This window comes from Cololabis saira, chromosome 7, assembly GCF_033807715.1.
Source record: "Cololabis saira isolate AMF1-May2022 chromosome 7, fColSai1.1, whole genome shotgun sequence".
NCBI lineage: Eukaryota > Metazoa > Chordata > Actinopteri > Beloniformes > Belonidae > Cololabis > Cololabis saira.
The window spans coordinates 42,257,323-42,265,710 of NC_084593.1; the positions used below are offsets into that span (position 1 = coordinate 42,257,323).

An 8,388-nucleotide genomic window follows, 5' to 3' on the forward strand; every position below is an offset into this window, starting at 1 on the left:
CCTTAGTTTTCTGTCACCTTTACTACTGTCCTGTAGTATGGTCAGCAACGACGCAAGGAGACCTGAACAAACTTCAGCTTGTTCAGAACAGAGCTGCCAGACTGGCACTTAACTGTTCTCTTCGCACAAACATAGGATATATGCATGCATGCCTGTCTTGGTTAACAGTTAAAAACAAACTTGAAATCAGTGTCCTCATGTTTGCCAGAAACATTATTTCAAATCAAGCACCGGAGTACTTTTTCAAACAGTTATTAAAGTCAAGTGACAGACATACCGGTAATCATAACACCAGAATTGCCAGCCTTGGGCATCTGACACTCCCGGCTCCAAAAACGAACCTCCTCAAAAAAACAGCTATGTATCGATCAATAACTTATTGGAACAGGTTACCACCCCACATTAATATAGTACAAAGTAAATTGTCATTTAAATATGGTATAAAGAAACACTTGTTGTCATTTACTACATGACTGGAGTGTTATTTTTGTTTTGTTGTATTTGATTTTGTAGAGTGGATTATGATCATGTGTTCTTTGTAATTTAATACTGTAGAATGCATTACATTAATTATGTATAATCATTTTTTATAGAATAAATTGCAATCATGTATTTCATTTTCTATACTGCTCAGTAAAACCTTTGTATATCGTGTATTGTATATTATGTATTGTAATTTCTTTTTAAGTGTATGGACCCCAGGAAGAATAGCTGCTACTTAGGTAGTAGCTAAGGGGGATCCTAATAAACAAATAAACAAATAAACAAAAATAGAGCTCAGCTAAATCCTGTAATGTCATTTCCATTCATAAACAGAGCAGGAGCAACTGGATGGTCTCCTGTTCCAGCAATACTCCCATGTACTTGTTCTTACGCGCTCACGTAGAACAACTTTACGTGCTCACTTCATGCCCGCACGTAAAACTCATATATAAAAAAATCTGTGTCCCTTTAGGGCTCCGTAGAGTGGAGTATGACAACAGAAGAATTATAAAGTCTATTCTCTGAGGTACAGGGAGCCAGTGTAAAGATCTCAGAACTGGAGTGCTGTGGAGAAGCAGCATTCTGGATCCGCTGTGTGGTCTGATGGACTTTTTCGACAGACCTGTGAAGACATTGTTGCAGTAATAACATCCACTGAAGATTTGGTTGGTGAGTGGCTTTCTGCGGGCTGGTCTCTTTCACTCCGGTGGCCGGTCGGGGGGGAGCTTAACAGCGGGACCCCGGGTTCGCACGGTGAGCCGGGTCTCTGGGTGGCTCCGGGTCTGGAGGGTGAGTCAAAGGTGAGTTGTTGAGCAGCGGGGCGGTGAGCCGGGTTGGTGAGTGGCTTTCTGCGGGCTGGCTCTTTCACTCCGGTGGCTGGTCAGGGGGGAGCTTAACAGCGGGTCCCCGGGTTCGCACGGTGAGCCGGGTCTTTGGATGGCTCCGGGTCTGGACGGTGAGTCAAAGGTGAGTTTCTGAGCAGCGGGGCGGTGTGACGGGTTGGTGAGTGGCTTTCAGGGCCGTGCTGTCAGTCTGTGTCTGGGACGAGGCGACGGCGGGCATAAAAAGCGATTCTCCCAGAGATGCTCCAGATGCTGCCCTAAATAACTGCTCTTTTCACTTCTTCAATGACATTTTCTGTGTGTATAAAATCCACCCTCAATCAGAGTTTCCTCTGATCAAGCTGCAGCATTTAGAAGCTTCTTTGGCAGGCAGACAGCAACTTCTAGTCTATTTTCTTAATGACCATTGTTTACTTGACTCAATCATGTAGGTATCATCGTACGAAACAAGAAGTCTCCCCGTTGGGGAATCGAACCCCGGTCTTCTGCGTGACAGGCAGAGATACTGTCCACTATACTAACGAGGACAGTTTTGTGCCAAAATAACTTCCTGATTGCAGGAACTTAATAACTGTGTACCAATGTCATTGGAAAGTCAGTGTCCATCTCTTTTTAATCTTTTATATTGGTCCTCGATTCTCGGCTCTCCGCGGTCTCAGCGCGACAGGAATGCAGGTGAAGCCCCGCAAGTCTCGGCTCGGTTTGCCGCGAGGCTCTGGTCCAGCTGGTCCGGGGTTCCCCGCACCTCCGGGGACCCCCTCTCGGAACCTCTGCTGCTGGGGTCTGGTGGTGGAGCTAGTGTACGTTGATGGAGAATGACTGGCTTTTGGTCAGCTGTGGAACTGCAACAAAATTAATTTCTGCATGAGACCCAATGCGAGAAAGAGATGGTCGGCCTTCCTGTCCTGTGCAACAAGAAGAGGACTGGAGTGTTTTTCCAAGTCCAAATAATGTTATTGCAAAGTCATACATGTTTCCGCCCAGTTTCGAACAGGGGACCTTTCGCGTGTGAGGCGAACTTTATAACCACTACACTACAGAAACAGACATGCTTTGAAAATGGCGGGCATAAAAATAAAATCCTGTAAAAAACTCTGCTACAATTCTTGACAGTAAGATGGATACTGCAGGTTTTCTCCTGGCTGCTCTCAAAGACTCATGCTGATGTTAACCATTACACCATGGAACCCACTTCTGCTGTTATTGTGGTCTGACATTGTGGTGGTGGCACCTGACAGAGTGCTGTCCATGAGTGCTGTCCATGCTACCGAGAGCGTCTGGGTGTTTAGGGTACCAGGGCCCTGGTCCTCCAGCTCCGCGGGCTGGCTCTTTCACTCCGGTGGCTGGTGGGGGGGGGGGGGGGGGAGCTTAACAGCGGGTCCCCGGGTTCGCACGGTGAACCGTGTCTCTGGGTGGCTCCGGGTCTGGACGGTGAGTCAAAGGTGAGTTGCTGAGCAGCGGGGCGGTGAGCCGGGTTGGTGAGTGGCTTTCTGCGGGCTGGCTCTTTCACTCCGGTGGCTGGTCGGAGGGGAGGTTAACAGCGGGTCCCCGGGTTCGCACGGTGAGCCGGGTCTTTGGGTGGCTCCGGGCCTGGAGCTGCAGCATTTAGAAGCTTCTTTGGCAGGCAGAGGGTGAGTCAAAGGTGAGTTGCTGAGCAGCGGGGCGGTGAGCCGGGTTGGTGAGTGGCTTTCTGCGGGCTGGCTCTTTCACTCCGGTGGCTGGTCAGGGGGGAGCTTAACAGCGGGTCCCCGGGTTCGCACGGTGAGCCGGGTCTTTGGGTGGCTCCGGGTCTGGACGGTGAGTCAAAGGTGAGTTTCTGAGCAGCGGGGCGGTGAGCCGGGTTGGTGAGTGGCTTTCAGGGCCGTGCTGTCAGTCTGTGTCTGGGACGAGGCGACGGCGGGCATTAAAAAGCGATTCTCCCAGAGATGCTCTAGATGCTGTCCTAAATAACTGCTCTTTTTACTTCTTCAATGACATTTTCTGTGTGTATAAAATCCACCCTCAATCAGAGTTTCCTCTGATCAAGCTGCAGCATTTAGAAGCTTCTTTGGCAGGCAGACAGCAACTGCTAGTCTATTTTCTTAATGACCATTGTTTACTTGACTCAATCATGTAGGTATCATCGTACGAAACAAGAAGACTCCCCGTCGGGGAATCGAACCCCGGTCTTCTACGTGACAGGCAGAGATACTGTCCACTATACTAACGAGGACAGTTTTGTGCCAAAATAACTTCCTGATTGCAGGAACTTAATAACTGTGTACCAATGTCATTGGAAAGTCAGTGTCCATCTCTTTTTAATCTTTTATATTGGTCCGCGATTCTCGGCTCTCCGCGGTCTCAGCGCGACGGGAATGCAGGTGAAGCCCCCCGAGTCTCGGCTCGGTTTGCCGCGAGGCTCTGGTCCAGCTGGTCCGGGGTTCCCCGCACCTCCGGTGACCCCCTCTCAGAACCTCTGCTGCTGGGGTCTGGTGGTGGAGCTAGTGTACGTTAATGGAGAATGACTGGCTTTTGGTCAGTTGTGGTACTGCAACAAAATTAATTTCTGCATGAGACCCAATGCGAGAAAGAGATGGTCGGCCTTCCTGTCCTGTGCACCAAGAAGGGGACTGGAGTGGTTTTCCAAGTCCAAATAATGTTATTGCAAAGTCATACATGTTTCCGCCCAGTTTCGAACAGGGGACCTTTCGCGTGTGAGGCGAACTTGATAACCACTACACTACGGAAACAGACATGCCTTGAAAATGGCGGGCATCAAAATAAAATCCTGTAAAAAACTCTGCTACAATTCTTGACAGTAAGATGGATACTGCAGGTTTTCTCCTGGCTGCTCTCAAAGACTCATGCTGATGTTAACCATTACACCATGGAACCCACTTCTGCTGTTATTGTGGTCTGACATTGTGGTGGTGGCACCTGACAGAGTGCTGTCCATGAGTGCTGTCCATGCTACCGAGAGCGTCTGGGTGTTTAGGGTACCAGGGCCCTGGTCCTCCAGCTCCGCGGGCTGGCTCTTTCACTCCGGTGGCTGGTGGGCGGGGGGGCTTAACAGCGGGTCCCCGGGTTCGCACGGTGAGCCGGGTCTCTGGGTGGCTCCGGGTCTGGACGGTGAGTCAAAGGTGAGTTGCTGAGCAGCGGGGCGGTGAGCCGGGTTGGTGAGTGGCTTTCTGCGGGCTGGCTCTTTCACTCCGGTGGCTGGTCGGGGGGGAGCTTAACAGCGGGTCCCCGGGTTCGCACGGTGAGCCGGGTCTTTGGGTGGCTCCGGGTCTGGACGGTGAGTCAAAGGTGAGTTTCTGAGCAGCGGGGCGGTGAGCCGGGTTGGTGAGTGGCTTTCAGGGCCGTGCTGTCAGTCTGTGTCTGGGACGAGGCGACGGCGGGCATTAAAAAGCGATTCTCCCACAGATGCTCTAGATGCTGTCCTAAATAACTGCTCTTTTTATTTCTTCAATGACATTTTCTGTGTGTATAAAATCCACCCTCAATCAGAGTTTCCTCTGATCAAGCTGCAGCATTTAGAAGCTTCTTTGGCAGGCAGACAGCAACTGCTAGTCTATTTTCTTAATGACCATTGTTTACTTGACTCAATCATGTAGGTATCATCGTACGAAACAAGAAGTCTCCCCGTCGGGGAATCGAACCCCGGTCTTCTGCGTGACAGGCAGAGATACTGTCCACTATACTAACGAGGACAGATTTGTGCCAAAATAACTTCCTGATTGCAGGAACTTAATAACTGTGTACCAATGTCATTGGAAAGTCAGTGTCCATCTCTTTTTAATCTTTTATATTGGTCCGCGATTCTCGGCTCTCCGCGGTCTCAGCGCGACGGGAATGCAGGTGAAGCCCCGCGAGTCTCGGCTCGGTTTGCCGCGAGGCTCTGGTCCAGCTGGTCCGGGGTTCCCCGCACCTCCGGGGACCCCCTCTCGGAACCTCTGCTGCTGGGGTCTGGTGGTGGAGCTAGTGTACGCTAATGGAGAATGACTGGCTTTTGGTCAGTTGTGGAACTGCAACAAAATTAATTTCTGCATGAGACCCAATGCGAGAAAGAGATGGTCGGCCTTCCTGTCCTGTGCACCAAGAAGAGGACTGGAGTGGTTTTCCAAGTCCAAATAATGTTATTGCAAAGTCATACATGTTTCCGCCCAGTTTCGAACAGGGGACCTTTCGCGTGTGAGGCGAATGTGATAACCACTACACTACGGAAACAGACATGCTTTGAAAATGGCGGGCATAAAAATAAAATCCTGTAAAAAACTCTGCTACAATTCTTGACAGTAAGATGGATACTGCAGGTTTTCTCCTCGCTGCTCTCAAAGACTCATGCTGATGTTAACCATTACACCATGGAACCCACTTCTGCTGTTATTGTGGTCTGACATTGTTGTGGTGGCACCTGACAGAGTGCTGTCCATGAGTGCTGTCCATGCTACCGAGAGCGTCTGGGTGCTTAGGGTACCAAGGCCCTGGTCCTCCAGCTCCGCGGGCTGGCTCTTTCACTGCGGTGGCTGGTGGGGGGGGGTGGCTTAACAGCGGGTCCCCGGGTTCGCACGGTGAGCCGGGACTTTGGGTGGCTCCGGGTCTGGATGGTGAGTCAAAGGTGAGTTGCTGAGCAGCGGGGCGGTGAGACGGGTTGGTGAGTGGCTTTCTGCGGGCTGGCTCTTTCACTCCGGTGGCTGGTCGGGGGGGAGCTTAACAGCGGGACCCTGGGTTCGCACGGTGAGCCGGGTCTCTGGGTGTCTCCGGGTCTGGACGGTGAGTCAAAGGTGAGTTTCTGAGCAGCGGGGCGGTGAGCCGGGTTGGTGAGTGGCTTTCAGGGCCGTGCTGTCAGTCTGTGTCTGGGACGAGGCGACGGCGGGCATTAAAAAGCGATTCTCCCAGAGATGCTCTACATGCTGTCCTAAATAACTGCTCTTTTTACTTCTTCAATGACATTTTCTGTGTGTATAAAATCCACCCTCAATCAGAGTTTCCTCTGATCAAGCTGCAGCATTTAGAAGCTTCTTTGGCAGGCAGACAGCAACTGCTAGTCTATTTTCTTAATGACCATTGTTTACTTGACTCAATCATGTAGGTATCATCGTACGAAACAAGAAGTCTCCCCGTCGGGGAATCGAACCCCGGTCTTCTGCGTGACAGGCAGAGATACTGTCCAATATACTAACGAGGACAGATTTGTGCCAAAATAACTTCCTGATTGCAGGAACTTAATAACTGTGTACCAATGTCATTGGAAAGTCAGTGTCCATCTCTTTTTAATCTTTTATATTGGTCCGCGATTCTCGGCTCTCCGCGGTCTCAGCGCGACGGGAATGCAGGTGAAGCCCCGCGAGTCTCGGCTCGGTTTGCCGCGAGGCTCTGGTCCAGCTGGTCCGGGGTTCCCCGCACCTCCGGGGACCCCCTCTCGGAACCTCTGCTGCTGGGGTCTGGTGGTGGAGCTAGTGTACGCTAATGGAGAATGACTGGCTTTTGGTCAGTTGTGGAACTGCAACAAAATTAATTTCTGCATGAGACCCAATGCGAGAAAGAGATGGTCGGCCTTCCTGTCCTGTGCACCAAGAAGAGGACTGGAGTGGTTTTCCAAGTCCAAATAATGTTATTGCAAAGTCATACATGTTTCCGCCCAGTTTCGAACAGGGGACCTTTCGCGTGTGAGGCGAACGTGATAACCACTACACTACGGAAACAGACATGCTTTGAAAATGGCGGGCATAAAAATAAAATCCTGTAAAAAACTCTGCTACAATTCTTGACAGTAAGATGGATACTGCAGGTTTTCTCCTGGCTGCTCTCAAAGACTCATGCTGATGTTAACCATTACACCATGGAACCCACTTCTGCTGTTATTGTGGTCTGACATTGTGGTGGTGGCACCTGACAGAGTGCTGTCCATGAGTGCTGTCCATGCTACCGAGAGCGTCTGGGTGTTTAGGGTACCAGGGCCCTGGTCCTCCAGCTCCGCGGGCTGGCTCTTTCACTCCGGTGGCTGGTGGGGGGGGGGCTTAACAGCGGGTCCCCGGGTTCGCCGGTGAGCCGGGTCTCTGGGTGGCTCCGGGTCTGGACGGTGAGTCAAAGGTGAGTTGCTGAGCAGCGGGGCGGTGAGCCGGGTTGGTGAGTGGCTTTCTGCGGTCTGGCTCTTTCACTCCGGTGGCTGGTCGGGGGGGAGCTTAACAGCGGGTCCCCGGGTTTGCACGGTGAGCCGGGTCTTTGGGTGGCTCCGGGTCTGGACGGTGAGTCAAAGGTGAGTTTCTGAGCAGCGGGGCGGTGAGCCGGGTTGGTGAGTGGCTTTCAGGGCCGTGCTGTCAGTCTGTGTCTGGGACGAGGCGACGGCGGGCATTAAAAAGCGATTCTCCCAGAGATGCTCTAGATGCTGTCCTAAATAACTGCTCTTTTTACTTCTTCAATGACATTTTCTGTGTGTATAAAATCCACCCTCAATCAGAGTTTCCTCTGATCAAGCTGCAGCATTTAGAAGCTTCTTTGGCAGGCATACAGCAACTGCTAGTCTATTTTCTTAATGACCATTGTTTACTTGACTCAATCATGTAGGTATCATCGTACGAAACAAGAAGACTCCCCGTCGGGGAATCGAACCCCGGTCTTCTGCGTGACAGGCAGAGATACTGTCCACTATACTAACGAGGACAGTTTTGTGCCAAAATAACTTCCTGATTGCAGCAACTTAATAACTGTGTACCAATGTCATTGGAAAGTCAGTGTCCATCTCTTTTTAATCTTTTATATTGGTCCGCGATTCTCGGCTCTCCGCGGTCTCAGCGCGACGGGAATGCAGGTGAAGCCCCCCGAGTCTCGGCTCGGTTTGCCGCGAGGCTCTGGTCCAGCTGGTACGGGGTTCCCCGCACCTCCGGGGACCCCCTCTCGGAACCTCTGCTGCTGGGGTCTGGTGGTGGAGCTAGTGTACGTTAATGGAGAATGACTGGCTTTTGGTCAGTTGTGGTACTGCAACAAAATTAATTTCTACATGAGACCCAATGCGAGAAAGAGATGGTCGGCCTTCCTGTCCTGTGCACCAAGAAGAGGACTGGAGTGGTTTTCCAAGTCCAAA

General features: G+C 51.2%; 4 non-coding genes across 4 annotated transcripts; all 4 read right to left on the minus strand.

The window, feature by feature from the left end:
• Window positions 1-4,942: 4,942 nt before the first annotated feature.
• trnad-guc (transfer RNA aspartic acid (anticodon GUC)) lies at window positions 4,943-5,014 on the minus strand. Its single transcript has one exon. It is a non-coding gene; the product is annotated as a tRNA-Asp (tRNA).
• A 444-nt stretch (window positions 5,015-5,458) lies between these two features.
• Window positions 5,459-5,531, minus strand: trnav-cac (transfer RNA valine (anticodon CAC)). Its single transcript has one exon. It is a non-coding gene; the product is annotated as a tRNA-Val (tRNA).
• A 1,405-nt stretch (window positions 5,532-6,936) lies between these two features.
• trnav-cac (transfer RNA valine (anticodon CAC)) lies at window positions 6,937-7,009 on the minus strand. Its single transcript has one exon. It is a non-coding gene; the product is annotated as a tRNA-Val (tRNA).
• An 886-nt stretch (window positions 7,010-7,895) lies between these two features.
• On the minus strand, window positions 7,896-7,967 carry trnad-guc (transfer RNA aspartic acid (anticodon GUC)). The gene has a single exon. It is a non-coding gene; the product is annotated as a tRNA-Asp (tRNA).
• Window positions 7,968-8,388: the final 421 nt, after the last annotated feature.